Source organism: Chrysemys picta, chromosome 1 (assembly GCF_011386835.1).
Source record: "Chrysemys picta bellii isolate R12L10 chromosome 1, ASM1138683v2, whole genome shotgun sequence".
Lineage (NCBI taxonomy): Eukaryota > Metazoa > Chordata > Testudines > Emydidae > Chrysemys > Chrysemys picta.
In genome coordinates, this window is record NC_088791.1 from 100,532,406 (window position 1) to 100,550,486 (window position 18,081).

The 18,081-nt window shown below is 40.9% G+C and overlaps 1 protein-coding gene across 8 annotated transcripts in view; it reads right to left on the bottom strand.

The window, feature by feature from the left end:
- Positions 1 to 18,081, bottom strand: part of CHST11 (carbohydrate sulfotransferase 11) — a 276,479-nt gene that overhangs the window by 138,926 nt on the left and 119,472 nt on the right. The window lies entirely within an intron of this gene.

The window sequence follows — 18,081 nt, forward strand, 5'->3', positions numbered from 1 at the left end:
CTGGCTCAATCGGATTTTTTTTCTTTTTGCACTGAATCTTAGATAAGAGATACAACTACTTGACCTCTTCTCCTGGACTGTGCCAGTCGAACAACCCAAATCAATAATGCTGTTTATCCAGTTGCACACAGGCAAGTTTTCAAAAGGTCTGATCTATGAGTTTCTTACTATAGTTAATTGCAGTCATTTTAGTACTGTACTACAAGAGCTTCCAGGGAAGGTTCTTAACTTGGGCCCTGATCCTGCACGCAGACATACACACAGGGCTGCCCAGACGGGGGGGCAAGTGGGGCAATTTGCCCCAGGCCCCGCAGGGACCCCGCGAGCCCTGGCCCGGCAGCGGTCCAGGTCTTTGGCGGCAGGGGCCCAGCAAGCCCTGGCCCGGTGGTGGTCTGGGTCTTTGGCGGCATTTCAGCGGCGGGGGGCCCTTCAGTGCCGCCAAAGACGCGGAGCGACTGAAGGGCTCCCCGCCGCCGAAATGCCGCCGAAGACCTGGACTGCCGCCGGGTGAGTACAAGCGCCGCAGCTCCCCCGCTTTGCCCCAGGCCCCCTGAATCCTCTGGGCAGCCCTGCATACACAGGCAGACCCTTGCACCCATGCAGACCCCAATATCAATAAGGCTCCAACCCATGTGGAATTGATTGTTGGATTGGGGCCTCATCCTGTACATGCAAAAATCAGATTAAAATGTGCCTTAATTGGAAGAGGAGACTCCTGGGAGTCCAATAGCATTAACTAGAGTCAGACAAAGTATTAATATAGTTATGTACACCGTTTACATAAAAGGACTACAGTTTCTTTCAGAAACATCTCAAACCAGCAAATCTTACAACAATACTATTTTGCAGCCTTTGGGAAATAGTTATAGAATAAACTGGTGCATTTTTTCAGTGAATGGAGGTAGAGCTAGTACTTAATGCATAATCATAATTAATATTTCAAGTAGTATGAACAATGGAAGAGTGTACAGAGGTAGCATAGAACATCCAATTTCAGTCTTGAAAGAAAATAGATTCCCTTGTCCACTTGGTATTTATTTTAAAATTAAAAGGTAATTATCTAATAAAGTGACACACTGCCTTTCCTCTGAACACAGAAAGACACTATGGGTTTTGTAATGAGATTCAGATGTACATGTCTAGTAAACAAAAACATGCTACATGTTTTGATTTGTCTTCACAATTAAAATATTGGATGTTACTACAGGCTATAATTTTAATTTACATATTTAAATACCTGACTAACTTCCAGACACTTTTAGTCATGCAGCTAAATATTTTAATTGCTACATTTTTGTGCTATGTTTATTTTACACAGTAGGTTAAAATTGTTATCTTTAAAAACAAAATTCCCTTGTGTGATAACACCACAGATGATTAACCCTGAAAGCATTTTTAGAATATGCCTTTTCACCATTTCTTCTATTTGTAATTTGCATTTCCTTCAGTTTGGCCTTTTGAAAATAGATTGGTCTGTCTCCGTTTTGTTTTTAGCCAGTGTCTGTTCAGTTTAATTCTCTGGCTCTCTTGCACTAGCAAAGTGCTTCAATGTTTGCATTGCATACCCTGCAGGGGAAGGTTTAAAAACCCCTTAAAGTTTTTAATGAAATTAAAAATTATAAACATTTCTAGCAGCTTTTGTAAAACTTCGTGGCATTGAATAGCAAAGAAACCTAGATGTATCACGAACATGAATGATGGATTTGCCTAGATTCACAGACCCACTGTACACAAACATTTAAGGGAAAATCCTATCCTTGCTCCTCTGTGGTATAGCTGGGTGAAGGAGAAGTGAAGAGACAGAACCAATCTGTTGCCTGGAAGCCACCCAGCATGTAAATTTAAAAAGGAAACATCTTGCCCTCTCCCCCGCCAAATATGGCAGCATTTAAACTATGCTGCTTTCATCATTTTGGTATCCTTCCTCCCCCACCATCCCCTTTCTTTTCAGTCGTCATAACTATAGCGTCCCTCCCTGACCAGTAAAATCCCTGTGCTGAAGCTCAGCTTAGCAAATCCTTTGTAAATCACTTTGCAGCTAAGCTCCCTCATCTGCCCAGGACCTCTTCCCAAAACAGAGCCAATACAATGCACAGCCTTCACACATACCCTCCCTAAGCTACTTTCATTTATATTTATAATACAGGAGCAGAGGGGAATGGAATGTTTCAATGTATCCAAGTGATCAGATTTTGATTAACCGGCAGCTGAGACACAGATTCCTTGTTCCGAACCGTTAATTCGCACTGGACAGAAAAAAAGTGCAGTGTGCTGTTCCTTAATTTACTATATCATTTTTCATTTCCATTAATTATGGTTAACAGTAAAACACATACAAGTCGCCCTCCCTGGTTCACTTAACAGGCAGATTTTAACACAGCAACGCCTTATATGAAGCAGCAACTGTCAAAGCTTAAAAAAATTATTCACACATCATACAAGATTTGATTCCCAGATGCATACAAGCAACCACAAAAAACGTCGCTCACAAGCAACAGCTAAATGCCAGTGGGGCTTCAGCCATTGAAACCACTAAATCTTTATTTTGTGAGTCCCACTATTATTTAATTGATTTATTTTCCCAATAAAGTCTTTAACCCAAGATTTAGGAATTAGCACAGCAACGTGGCATCTTAAACACAGGGCTTAACTCCCTGTTTGTCAGTTTCAGTAACAGGACGTGCTTATGCTGAGCGGGATTATATACATCTGTTTGTGCGCACCTTGGAAATACCTGGTTGGGATTGGTCTTTCACATCCAAATAAACAATTCGCCTCAAAAAATATTTCCCTTACCCAAAACAGAACACATACTTTTCGTAGACATGTCCCTCCCAACTTTGGTAGGCTACTTTGGGACTAAAATAAGTGATGCCCCTCCAATTTGGTGCCCCTTTCAATTTTCTTGTAGAAAATTATTGACATCAGAACTAAAGAACGACAAAACTGAGCTTATAGAAAGAGTCCTTGACACCAGAAGAAGAAATCCCACTGGATTTTAAGTTTCCTACATTAAATTTGTATGTCCCTGTGACCCTATGAGCCTCCTAATGCCAGAGGCTCACTGGTATCACGTAATGAGTTTCCGCTGGCCTGACCAGTTCAATATACCCCAATTCATTGATGTTAAAATTTGTATCTAACATATAATTGGAAAACTAATAACTCCCTGATTATTAATATCATTGTGCAATGTGTGTATGGGGTGTGCATTAAGAGTTCTGGATATATGCTGGAATTATGACTAAAGTGTATTTAAACCAGCGTGTCAGGGGGAATTGGCAATCAGGTCTGCCCTAGATAAAGGAATGTGTTTTGCTTCTCTGACTCATGCAGAGACAAAGAAAGGTCTATTTACATATCAGGTCAACAAAGCTATCAAGCTAACAAGCATGGGGGGAGACAGTTTGGTGTCTACACTGCAGCAGGGAAGATAAAGTTTATCTAGGCTATAAAGACAGGGGATCTGAACCTCAAGTGATGAGCAACTGAATCATCTGATTGTATACAATATTCCTGTATTATAAAAGTATAACAAACGTGATATTTTATATCATTGTGAATTGTATGTATTAACACTACATAAGGAATTATGGATTGTGGTGGGGCAGCTGCCCCACACAGGGAGAAGAAGGGGTTAAAAGCAGCGCCAGAGAGGCTGCGCAGAACTCATAAATCAGGAAAGGGCTTATTGAGCCCACCAATAGGGGGAAGGCTTGCTGGAGCAGCCAATCAGGGCCAGCGAGGGCCATATATAAAGGGCTGCTCAGCAGCGCAGAAGGGAGTCTCCCCCTAGAAGGCAAGCCAAAATGGCTGTCTGTCGGATTATATCTGAAAGTTCAATGGCCTTGGTCGGGATTGCACCCCTGAAGTGTGACAGTACCCTCCTAGTTTAGGTCTTTGTCACACATTTTGTCCCATTTGGACAGTGGCAAAATGGGAGATGCTCTTATAGCTACAAATATATTTAAAAATGTTTCTTTTTCCACAAGAGGTGTATTTGTACCAAAAGCACAACAAGAAATTGGAAATACAAACATGGTTTACCCCAAGTTTACCTATTCTCTTCCAAAGCAATCACCCCATCTATTAAAGGCCAAGTTCATCCCTGCTGTAGTTGGCACAACATGATCAAATACACATATCTACTACCGTGTATAACATTATCATTTTCTTGAGGCAACATTTCTTATGACGTGTGTCAATCTCTTCAGGCCTATTCTCATTTATACTATGGCCTCTTTACACAGCTCTGGCAGTGCAAAGGGCACTTAAATTGGGTTTACATTTCTGTTACACCGATTTTAAGACCCCTTTACAGTCGCAGTAGTGTAAAGAGGCCTTCCTGTAAATGAAAATAAGGCCCTTAATCTTTATCAGGTGTTTTGTTGATTTACTAGATATCTTTCTATAAACTGCATTAGTTACAGCTGGAAGCTCTGATTAACAAGCAAAAGCAGTTTCTGTAGAACTGTTATCTTACAGTGCTCTAATAAATCACCAGATGAAAACAAAAAACCTGCCAACTGCCATCAAAAATACTAACCAAAGACAATTAAACATTTTACACTATAGTGTATGTAGCACATGGCTTACTCGTGATTTTTATCCCAATGGTGTATTGCACTAACATGGTCTTCCCTTTCGTCCTCGTATTAATGAGCCACAAGATAATTTAACAATAAATCCTCAAAACAAATTTCCACTTGCCCCTTCTACACAAAAAGCAGCATTATTTTGTCCAGTATATTACATTAAAGAAAGCACTGTTGAACATCAAGCACCAGGCGAGCTAATGCACTTGTTCATAAGTTTGTAATTTTATCAGTTTAGCCCCAAATCTGCAAAGCACATGCTTAACTTAAATATATGCTTAAATCCATCTCTATTCAGCAACACCCTCATGCACATGTTCAAAACTCACTGAAGTTAATGAGACTTAAGCATGTGCTTTGCTGTTTAGGGGCCTCATTACAAATGGGTCCCAACTAAACCTCAGAACCAAAGCTTTGCGGAAATTCAACTCTTCGTACACATTTTATGAATTGGTTCATAAGAACAAAAACTTAAGAATGACCATATTGGGTCAGACCAATGGTCCATCTAACCCAGTATCCTGTCTTCTGACAGTGGCTGGTGCCAGATGCTTCAGAGGCCCTGAACAGAACATGGTTATTATCAAATGATACATCCCCTTGTCATCCAGTCCCAGCTTCTGGCAGTCTGAGATTTAGGGACACCAGAGCATGGGATTACATCCATGACCATCTTGTCTAATAGCCACTGATGGACAAATCTTTCATGAACTTATCTAATTCTTTTTTGAACCTAGTTTTACTTTTGAACTTCAAAACATCCACTGGCAATGAGTTCCACGGGTTGACTATGCATTGTGTGAAGAAGTATTTCCTTATGTTTGTTTTAAACATGCTGCCTATTAATTTAATTGAATAACTCTTGGTTCTTGTGTTATGTGAAGCAGTAAAAACCACTTCCCTTTTCACTATCTCCACACCATTCAGTTCCAGACAAATCGGTTGAAACTATAGTAAAAAACAGAATCAGTCACCTAGATTAACACCATTTGTTGGGAAGGAGACAGCATGGCTTTTGTAAAGGGAAATCATGCCTCACCAATCTATTAGAAGTGATTGAGGGTATCAACAAGCATCTGGCCAAGGGTGATCCAGATGAGATAGTGTACTTGATCATTCAGAAAGCCTTTGACAAAGTCCGATATCAAAGACTCTTAAGCAAAATAAACAGTCATGAGACAAGAGGGAAGGTCCTCTCATGGATGAGTAATTGGTTAAAAGATAGCAAAAAAAGGGTAGGAATAAATGGTCAGTTTTTGCAATGGAAAGAGATAAATAGCAGGGTCCCCCAATGATCTGTACAGGGACAGTGCTGTTCAACATAGTCTCAAATAATCTGGAAAAGAGGGTAAACAGTGAGGTGGCAAAGTTTGCTGATACAAAATTCTCAAGATAGTTAAGTTCAAAGCTGACTGTGAAGAGTTACAAAGAGATCTTAACAAAACTGGTTGAACAACATGACTGATGAAATTTAACATGGGTAAGTGCAAAGTAATGCAAATTGGAAAAAATCATTCTAACTACACATATATAATGATGGCTTCTAAGTTAGCTGTAACCACTCAAAGAGATCTTGGAATCATCGTGGAGACTTCTCTGAAAACTTCTGCTCATTGTGCAGCATCGGTCAAAAAAGCAAACAGAATGTCAGGAACCATTAGGAAAGGGATAGACAATAAGACAGAAAATATCATAATGCCAATATACAAATCCCTGATGTGCTCACACCTTGAATACTGTGCTCTGTTCTGGTTGCCCCATCCAAAAAGGATACTGTGGAACTGGAAAAGGTTCAGAGAAGGGCAACAAGGATTGATCAAGGATCTGGAATGGCTTCCACACGAGGCGAGATTAAAAAGACTGGGACTGGTCATCTTAGAGAGATGAGTAAGGGGGGAATATGATCGAGGTCTACAAAAACATGACTGGCATGGAAAAAGTGAATAGAGAAGTATTATTTACCCTTTCCCAGAATACTAAAACCAGAGGTCACCCAATGAAATGAACAGGCAGCAGGTTTAACCCAAGCAAGAGGAAGTACTTTTCCCCCCACACAATGCACAATTAACCTTTGAAACTTGTTCCCATGGGGTGTTGTGATGGCCAAAAGTATAAGTGGGTTCAAAACAGAACTAGATAAGTTAATGGAGGACAGGTCCATCAATGACTATTAGCCAAGATGGTCAGGGACGCAACCCCATGTTTGGGGCAACACTAAACCTTTGACTGCCAGAGGCTGAGAGAGTGGATAACTCCAACTACCCTGTTTTGTACACTCCCCCTGAAGCTCAGGTACTGGCCACTGTCAGAGACAGGATACTGGGCTAGATAGACCATTGCTCTGACCACTGTGGCAGTTCTTATCTTCTTATAAACAAACCTTACCTCTGAGTTGAGAGAGCACCAGTACAATAATGACCCATATATAGTGTCTACTTTTATTTCAGACTAGGAGAATTCATTGATAGCTTCTAGGAAAATATATCCAGACATGTTGGTGTTAAAAGCAGCGATTTGATCTCAGATATACATCATATATATACACACACACATATACATATATATATATATATATATATATATACACATACACACACACACATATACACACACACACACACACAGACACACACACACACACACACACACAAAGAGAGCTCCTCAGCATACCAGCATTCTCTAGGATCTATGCAGAAAGCATGCAGATATGTAATGTAGCAAGGTTCTGCCAAAACGACTGGCAATTAAAATTTACATCCCTCAAATAAAAACACACACTTTGGAAGACCGAGTTAGGGAGAAGATTCGAAGCTTTGATATACCATGGTTCACATGCCAAGCCAGCTGTGGTCCTTGGACTTGCTTCTACAATCCTATAATTAATGCTTTTACCAGCTAGTCTCCTCCTCAAGTTATGAGGGTGGCAATTTACTTTGCTTCCAAATTACTAGGCCACACGATCAGCTCTCAGAAGAGGGTGCTAAAAGCGCGCCAGGTAGTACATTTGGTGGGAACCTAGCTGTGTCGCCTCCAAGATGTATCCTGTGACATTGCACTCTATATGATGTTATGAAAGTATGCTGATGAGTGTGAATATAATGTAACTAAAATATGCTTCATGCAAAAGGTCTCTTGTAACATAGCATTACAAAGATTATATCTACTGAATGTGTTCATCCTATTTGTATGAATGTATCATTCTTGTATCTGAAACTAGAAATATGAAATATAACTCTGAGGGCCTATTGTAATTATGCAATGTGTGGGCCATTAATGGTGGTTTGGAATCTTGATGGCTCCCATTAACCAGGACAATTGTCTGTAGATGGCTCTGTTTTACTTGTAAGTCTTCCTGTATACATGTGAGCTGGCAAGTGGGTAATGAAGTCTTACAGTGACATGTGATCATATCACCTTAACTGGAATCCATCTTTAAGCTGGTGCTTTTCCATTGAGAAGGAGGGGTGGGAACCCAGAGAGGGACAGAGGATTCCCACCTAATGCAAAAGATATCTAAGTGGGTGGTACAGAACAATGGGGCAGCCATCATGAGAAATCCCCTAGCTACCACCTCAGCTAGAACAAGGGCTGTACCATGGGAAAGGATTGGGCCCAGACTAGGAATGCGTCCAGTCTGTAAAATAAACTTATTGAAACATCTCTGAGGGTGAGATTTTATCTGTATTCAGTTTTATTACTGTATTAGGCTTAGATTTGCGTGTTTTGTTTTATTTTATTTTACTTGGTAATTCACTTTGTTCTGTCTGTTACTACTTGGAACCACTTATCCTACTTTCTGTATTTAATAAAATCACTTTTTACCTATTAATTAACCCAGAGTATGTATTAATACCTGGGGGTATGGGGGCAAACAGCTGTGCATATCTCTCTATCAGAGTTATAGAGGGCAAACAATTTATGAGTTTACCCTGTATAAGCTTTATACAGGGTAAAACAGATTTATTTGGGGTTTGGACCCCATTTGGAGTCGGGCATCCTAGTGTTAAAGACAGGAACACTTCTTAAGTTGCTTTCAGTTAAGTCTGCAGCTTTGGGGCATGTGGTTCAGACTCTGGGTCTGTATTGGAGCAGACTGGTGTGTCTGGCTCAACAAGACAGGGTGCTGAAGTCCCAAGCTGGCAGGGAAAGCAGGGGCAGAAGTAGGGGCACATCAGTTGGCAGTTCCCAAGGGGGTTTCTGTGATCCAGCCCGTCACATATCCAATGTTCAAATAGCTCCGAAACATCTGAACTCAAGAATGGTTAGATGAACATAGGGAGAAAATTGGCAGATACTTGGGTGAAGTACTTCTTTTCTTTGCTTCATGCACTCTTCAGAAATTTTGGGAAACTGAAAATTATTCACATTGAAGCATATGAAACTACTTAGACTGTAAGCACTTCATGGGACCCCCGCTAAGCACTTCCACAATACAAATGATGTGGAAATAAAACAAAAAGCCATATCAACTCCAAAATTCACACTTATACATTTTAGAAAAGCTAGCAGAATCAGAAATGGCAGGTGGTGCCTTTCCAGAGCGACTACATGGCCTATAAGATGGAAGCCCAGAACTCCTGAGTTCTAATCCTACCTATGCCAGTAACTGGAACGACAAACAAAACGAGAGAAAGAAAAGCTAGAAATGAAAAGAAAAATGATGAAAGGAAATGGAATAACAAGCATCTTAAAAATAAAATTAAAAGTCCATCTCCTTGTGAAATGTCAGAAAGATGGGTGAAAATAATGTGTAGTATTTGTCAAAAGCCTTTTGCAGTTCAGGTGATAGAAGGATACCATGGCAAAATAAGTGAAAAAGATCATTATTGTTTCTACCATTGTAGTTAGAGAAATGAGCAACTGACATTTCAAATAGTGTGCTCCTGCATTCAGAAGCCACTTATGTTGCCCCCATTATATAAATATTGTAAATGTCAAATGTTGGCGTTCTCAAGACTTCTGTGGAGTACCAATTCTCACACTACTATCTAGTGACTTTTTTCTTCTAAGTAATGTTTAATTTACATTGTTTGCACTATTCTAATTACTCCCTGTTTGCAACGTAAAGCAAAACAAATGTAAGGAAGTTATCACTATTGGCGGTTTCTTAAATTAACTGTATCTCATATTACAAACATTTGAAAAAAGTTCTTACAAAATATTAATTTTTAATTTTTCATTAAATTGGTTCAAAGTACAATGACAAAATATCCTAATACAGCATTGCTTAAACTGATATGCATAATTCATTCACTTATTAAATCTGTGTTGAATACAAGTTACTTCATCTTGTGAAGGAAAAATATTAAATCTAGTGTGGGAAAAATGCATCCTCAACACAAATTTGAATGAACAGCAAATAAGTGATTATTCAGTCTGATTCAAAGCCCATTGAAGACAATGGGAGTCTTTCAATTGATTTTAAGAGGCTTTGGATCAGGTCCTACTGTCAGTTTTATAGGAAAATAATCAAGGTAGGACAATTTGAAGGATTTCTTTACTGAATTGAATTCTCTACAAATACTGAAAGTTATCAGCACTTCTCTATTTAGTAGAAAGTAGGTTCTCTTCCCAGCTATCGTTACTGCCTTAGTCCATCTTCTTCATGGTCAGTGTTAATGTCATTCTATGGAACAGTCATTGAAGAGACGGTAGGTTAGCACTTTAGCCCTGGTGATCAACTATCTGGATTACTGGATTTCTATCAGTCCAGGAGCTCAGTTTGTTATTCCCAACTTGGGCTACACTAACCAGGAGCATTAAAATGGTACAGGGTCAAGAAAGTGACTGAAATTTTCAGCAGCACAATCTACATTTATTCATTACTCACAGGTTAAACATTAAAAACAAACAAACAAAAAACAACCAATAATAGCCCAGCACAGATGGGTCAGGAAGGAAGGATGCTCTTGTGGTTAAGGCATGAAGCTGGTTTCTATTCCAAGTTCTGCCACAGGTGTCCACTTGAACAAGCCAGGGCAAAGTTTTCAAGCTTGGATGGCTAAAGCAAGGCACTGAAACCCACATTCACCTACTGTACAGCGCCTTGCACAATGAGGTCCTGGTCCATGATTAGGGCTCCCAGGCTCTATTGTAATATAAATAATACTAATACTAATAAGTAGACAGATTCTTAGATGCTGACCACCCACAACTTCCACAAGTCTCGGTCTCTCTCTTGGAAATGGTATTGACAACTCTGCTGTTGGGTCTACATTAACTGTTTTCAATACAGATTCAAGGGCCATCCATTTAGCTTCCCAGTGTACACAAAGTGATGGGTAGGGTTGCCAGGCGTCTGGTTTTCGACTGGAACGCCCAGTCGAAAAGGGACACACAGCTGACCAGGCCATTAAAAGTCTGGTTGGCAGCACAGCAGGGCTAAGGTAGGCTCCCTGCCTGCCCTGGCTATGCACAGCTCACGGAAGCAACCGACATGTCTGTGTGGCCTCTAGGCATGATCAGGGAAGCTCCACATACGGTCCCCACCCCAAGCGCCATCTCCTCAGCTCCCATTGGCCAGGAACCACGGCCAATGGGAGCTGCGGGGGTGGCACCTGCGTGCAGAGCTGCCTGGCCACGCCTCCACCTAGGGGCCAGACATAGTGGTCACTTCCTGGAGCAACGTGGAGCCAGGGCAGGCAGGGAGCTTGCCTTAGCCCCATTGTGCTGCCAACCAGGAGCTGACCGAGGTAAGTGCTGCCCAGCCGCAGCCCGCAGCCCGAACTCCCGCCCCAGATCGGGACCCCCTCCCGCACCCTAATGCCCTCCCAGAGCCTGCTCCCCCTCCAACACCCCAACCCCTTGCCCCATCCTGGAGCCCCCTCCCACACCCTGAACCCCTCATTTCTGACCCCACCCCGGAGCCCATACCCCCAGCTGGAGCCCTCACCCCCTCCTGCATCCCAGCTCCCTGCCCCAGCCCAGTGAAACTGAGTGAGGGTAGGGGAGAGCAAGTGATGGAGTGAGGGGGGCAGGGCCTCAGAAGGGGCAGGGCAGGAGTGTTTGGTTTTGTGCAGTTAGACAGTTGGCAACCCTAGCAATGGGGCTCAATCCTGCAGTACTCTGCATGCATAAAACCCATGACATTTGAAACTACACAGCTGAAACTCAAAATGTTTGAAAAGAAGTCTCACAGGAACTGAAATTTTCCCAGAAAGTTTGTTAGAGCCTCAAGGGCCGAATATACTGCATTTTAGACAGTTCTGTAGATATCATCTGTCTCTCAAATTAACATTTAAAATCATGCTGAACAAACGTGCCATTAGTAACTGGCTCTCTGCTGCAGCAAAACACAAGTATTTCCTAATAATTCACTAAAAATGTCCAACTGTTCTGTAAGATTTCATTCTAGTTGGTTGGTAGCCAACTGCAAAGAATTTTCTGAAACTTACCAGTAAGAAAGTCAGAAGCTAACCAATACAAAGACCACCTTCATTTCAGGCTTTGTTAATTTCCCAGGGCCCATTTACAAATACATGATGTAAAGGATGCTGAACATTTTTTAAGTGTTTATTTTGTAACAGGAATCTCAAGCATTGTGACTGAATGCATTAAGTATTGCTACTGTACATAAATCTAACGTTTAAGTAACATAGCTTTGTATTGTTTTTCCCCACAATGAATTTGAGCACTTCATAATTTAGCAGCAATTTGCTAAGATTTATTAACAATAAAATTTTGGTCTTCGTGATTTGTTACATTCAATCAACGATTTTAGTCAAAAATATTGGTCCTTCGTCTGGAAAATATAGGTGCTGGTATTTATGATTAAATGCCTGTCTAGCCTGTTTTATTTTTTTAAGGCAGTACTGTAGTTGCTTCTTGGGGCTTGAGAGACCTATTTGTAGAGCAAAGTATTTTTTATTTTATGCAGTGCATATAAAAGTGTTATAGGCATACAGTGAGTTTATACTTTCAATCTGCATTTATAGAGAGACAGACTCTGCCATCCTTACTCACAACGAGCAGTGATTTACCACCCAGGAAGTAAGGTACTACTCACTGTAAGAATGGGGGGCAAAAATATATCAAAACACTGCCAACGTTATTTATTATTATATGTATTGCAACAGTGCCTAGAGTCCCCAATTAGGGACCAAGCCCCCTTCTGTTAGACACTGTGCAGCCATATAACAAAAGAGATAATCCGAAGAGTTTACTATCTTAGTGTATGACAAAAGACAACAGAAATGAAGGAAGAAAAGGGAGTAAAAGGTACTAGTGAAATAGTTATATTTGGTATAAGTAGCAGGGTCATTAATTTTGATTTGCAACACCTGTATATGAGAGACATTTATTAACCCCAATTTATAGATGGGGAAACTATGGCAAAGAGGTTAAGAGACTTGCCTAAGGTCACTCAGCAAGTAAGTCAAGTAGGCCCCAATTCTCAAAGGTATTTAACTACCTAACTGCCATTGAAATCAATAGGAAATAGCTGCCTAAATACCTTTGAGGATCTGAGTCTTATAGACCTATTAGCCTTGAGTGCCAGTTCTGAGCAATTATCACCAATTGCAAACATTCTGACCACTTTCCAAAGAGCAAAGCATTGTTTAATTGCTTTTCACCCTAGCTGCTTTTCTAAATTTGCATTTTATCCTGTGTTGGTTGTTCTAAGATTTGCATGGGGGTAGATTTATTTAGGCACAGTGGGAAAGTTCATTTCTGTGGGTCAAATTATGCAGCTTTGCATGTGGCGTAAATTAACACAGCATTTGTTGCCTAAATGAACAATGACGCTTGAGGAAGTTTTCCAGTAATTTTGGATCATTCATCTGTAAGGAATTTCTTTACAGGCTCATCAAAACATCCATAAATCTGAAGCACAGGAACATCCCAGGAGAGACTCAGCTCTTCATGCTGGGAGAATTCTATTCTCTCTCTCACACACACCATTCAGGCTTTATTCCTTCCTCCACACATACAGTCCTCTACTTTCAGGACTGACTGGTAAGAGAGTTCTCTAAGTTCCTAACGGTTATCCTGTACATAAGCATACTATCATCCTATAAAGCCCCCTATTGGGAATCTCTCTCTCTCTCTATATATATCTATATATCTATATATAGATATATATATATACACACACACACACACACACACACACACACACACACACACACACACATATATATATAGGCAGGGATGGTAATGCTATTAAGGTTGCCTAATACTTCCTGTTGTAAGACCTGTTTGCAGTTGCTTTTTATTTTGCCAAACTTCAATTGTTCAGGCTGAAGATTTTCCATGCCATGTGTCTGCCTTGGGCTGATTTTATTTATTTATTTATTTGGATGGGGTGGGGGTTGAGCTAAAATGGCTTAGCCATTTTCAAGAATGAGCTTAGGGGAAAAAAAATGTTTTGCCCATTTTTTTTTTTTAAAGATTCAACTGCTTTGTTCAGAAGCCCTAATGTCCCCATTCTGTGGAGCAAGGATTTGAAACTCTGCAGGGGGAGTGCTCTGGTGTCAAGGATGTGTCTTTTGCTGTCATCATAAAGAAATGGTCAAATTTGGACTAGTTACAGGCCTCAAAAGGTCTCAATTTGCACACGATTAGTTTGTTTGTGAGAGTTTGGCAGCTAAATTCTCCAGAGATTCTGTCTGCACTGAGCATGCTCCATATCCTCACTGCTCCTATGGGCCACCTGGACTACACATGCAGCAACGCCATAGAGCAAATGAGCATGCTCCAGCCCAAGACTTGAAGGGCAGAGAAGTACTTTCCCTGTAATTGCTCCTCCGGGCCACCAGGGAACTAAGAATAGGGAGATTGTCAGAGCTCCCCCTGCTGGCATCCTGGCAGTGTGGAAGGGGAAGGAAGAAACAGCCTCACTTGAATGCTAAGGGGTCAGAAATGGGGGTAGGAGTGGGAAAACAGGTAGAGAGGGAACCTAGAGCCAAGTGATGGGTGGTGGATAGAAGTGGAAGGGGACTGCACCAGATTGGAGGGAGAGGGACGGATACAAGCAGAGTGAGAAGGAGGTAGGAGCTGAAGTGGAGGAATGGAAGGAGCACAGAAAGAGGGAGGAGGTGGATAGAAATAGAGGACATGGGCAGGGAGCAGAATGGGACAGACACAGACTACGGTAGTGGCTCTCAAACTGTAGGTTGGGACCCCAAAGTGGGTCCTGACCCCTTTTTAAACAGGTCGCCAAGGCTGATGTTAGACTTGCTGGGGACAGGGCTGAAGCCCTCCAAGCTCCACTACCCAGGGCTGAAGCCTGAGTGTGAGCCCCATCATCCAAAGCCAAAGCCCAAGCCCTTGAGCGTCAGCCCTGGGTGGCGGGGCTCAGGATACAGGCCCCCCGCCTGGGGCTGAAGCCCTTGGGCTTCAGCTTTGGCCCCCCGCCTGGGGTCATGTAGCAATTTTTGTTGTCCGAAGGGGGTCGCAGTGTAATGAAGTTTGAGAACCCCTGGTCTAGGGCACAGGGACAGAAGGATCTATTCCACCAGAGCAGACACACACCCTACCTTAATTTGGACATTTACTAACTATTGAGTGCTTGACTTTGCCACAATGTTTTTCTAATGTAGTTTTTTGGATGTAACCTATATTAGAGCAGGTCATAAGTTTTCCCTGGTAAACACCAATTCATTGAAATCAACAGGTTCTGTGGGAACATGTCGATTTCATTTAAACTTCCACAAAAAGAAAACTGCCTGCTTTCCTGCCCACTCACCCACTAACCTCCCCAACTCCCGTGGAAGCTGTATCCTTGGGGTATAAGGCAGCACGGAAGCAGACTGAAAATGTCTCTTTCTGTTTTCCCAAAACAAGTCAACTTTTTGACCTTTTGTACCTATTCAGGATAAAAGTTTTTTCAAAGATTCGATATTTTTCATGGGAGGGAAAAACTATTTTCCAGATAGCTCTCATCTATAGATTATAGATAGACAGAGACACACAAAATTATCCAAATCTGCAGTCAGAGTATTGCTGGTATATTATAAGTATAAATTAAAATTCTCTTTCTGCTCCTTATAGTTTGTCTCCACTTGCTCAATGCAAGCTAGCACAAGCCAATTTTTGTTTCTTTGTGTTTCTGGGTAGAGGTCCAACAATATGGAAAGGTATGAAAATTTCTATTGGAAATGTATAGATTTCTACACATTTCTTTCTAAATGTTCCAGGTACTTATTACTAACAAATGCAGATAAAGGTGCCTGCAGAATCTTTTTACAACAAAGTGCTGAATATTCCATTTTGTTCTTATCAGTAATATCCAGCAAGAGTTTTCAACTCCATAAAGAAACATTATACAGCATCTCGGCAATGTCAATTCCAATAAACATTGTGAGCCAAGTTCAACGCTGGTGTAGGACAGAATTCATCTGAACTCAGTAGCGTTGTGGCACTCACTTTTACAACAGCTAAATTTGGCCCTGGGTCTTTGAAAGCAGAGAGAGAGATAGTGTTTTGCATGTTTCATTTCCCCCTTCCCCAGCAATCATTAATCACTGTGAACTGCCAGACGGGCTATAAAATATAATGAGTGGAGCTCACTTAAGAAGAGGGGAGAGAAAAAACTTTAAAGGAAGGGGATTTCTTTGGTGAAGTATAATTTTAAAAGCAGTCATCCTGAAATGTGGTCAAAATGAGAAAGATGGCTGCTCCAGCTGCATCCTACACTGTGCTCTTTCTCAACATTCAAGATGAAACCGGGAATCATCATATTTGACATGGTTATACTAAAAGGCCCAGCAGGGCTTCTCCTGAGTCAAACAGAAAAGGGAATAAAGCTGCACTGGGAATTTTAAGCCAGAGCCATGTCCTCAAACTTTTTGTTTTGATAGGAGCTCCAGGGAGATGGGATCTCTAACCAAAATGCACATACTGCTCATCTGACGTTATTGTAAAGGCAAACAAGATATGAGGGCACTATAATAATTCAATAATAATGGCACACCCGCAATGTATTCAGATATATAAAGGCATAGCAAATGTAATGTTGTACCTCTGGTATTTTAATTCACTCACACCCTTTCCATATTTTACTGTAGTTTAAAAAAAAAAGAAGAATTTTCTTTTGAAATAATGAAACATTCTATAAGGCAGAAAGATAAAATATTAAATCCTATAGTAATCATTTCCAGAGCAATCATTCATTATGTCAAAGAGGATTATGGCTGCAGCTTGGGGAATAAGCGGCAGGAGCAGATGAACTCTTAAGAAACAAAGATCCTATTTTCCTTGCTAATGTTCAAACTGAATGTAGATATCAAAGCATTAGAAGAGGGCTGCAGAAATTAAGTTCCTGATCCTGTGAGGTGTTCAGCACCTTCCACCTAGGAGTTTAAACCATGTTCAGCCCCATGGGATAGCTGAACACTTAAAACGTGCTGAGCGCAATCAACTTCCATTATCACCAAGGAGTCAATAGACAGTGAAAGGCACTCAGCTCCTTGCAGGATCAAACCCTGTATGAAGTGAAGACTGATGTTTTTTTCTAAACAATGGGGCAGAACCTCAACTGGTGCAAATCTGCATATTTCCATGGACTCAAAAATGGTGTTACATCTATTTACTCCAGCTAGGGATTTGACCTAATATGCTTTTCTTTTCCCCCTTATAATACACCGGAAGCTCTTTAATTCCCTTGGTTTATTCCAGTAGATCCTGAAAATTCAGAATTTGAGATGAGGAAGATATTTTCACACTCTCCTCTGTCTGCTTTAACATTCAGCCGAACACAGAATTATATTGTTTTCATATGCAAGATCATGGATTTCCCCTCATGCAGATATTCAAGCCACAGATTCTACATATGAATAGCACATTGTCAACTTCCCTAGATTCACAGTGCACTTCAGTGCATAAAAGACTAAAATACACATTAGCACTATAAAATTTAATCTCAATGAGCATAATTTGTATTTCCGTTATGGGACACAGCCTTATATCTGTACTTGGATGATGGAGTTAGCACTTAGGATCTGTTTTCTGGGTGGGAACGCTGCAAAAAACAAACAAACAAACAAAAAACAGAAAAACCATTCAGAGCTACACCTTCCTAGACTGCATTAGCTTTCAGTGCCTGCTTATCTTTCAGCAATTCTATTTCCCTTCTTTATCTACCTCCCCTGCCCCCTTCATTTCAATGAGTCCAATTAAAATCTTGTGATGCCACACTGTCATGTCTTACAGGCACACAAATGGATGGGCCAAATACATCATTCTGTGTCCTGAAGGCACAACTGAGATTAAATAAATAAATGAATAAAATGAGATCTGAAAGCATTTAGAGCTATTTTCCTTTCAAGATGACTATTCATGAAAGTAGCCATCATGAAAGGCCCATTTTCCGATATCAACCCCAGTTGGATGCTGGATAGATTCAGAATTGGACATTGATTGAGGGCTCTATTCTGCACCTCAGATACATGCTATGTATCAAAGTTCCCCATGATAATTTAGGCAAGGGAGTTGCTTAAATACAATGGTTTCCTGTGCATTAAATAGCAACAGAGGAACCTCTCTG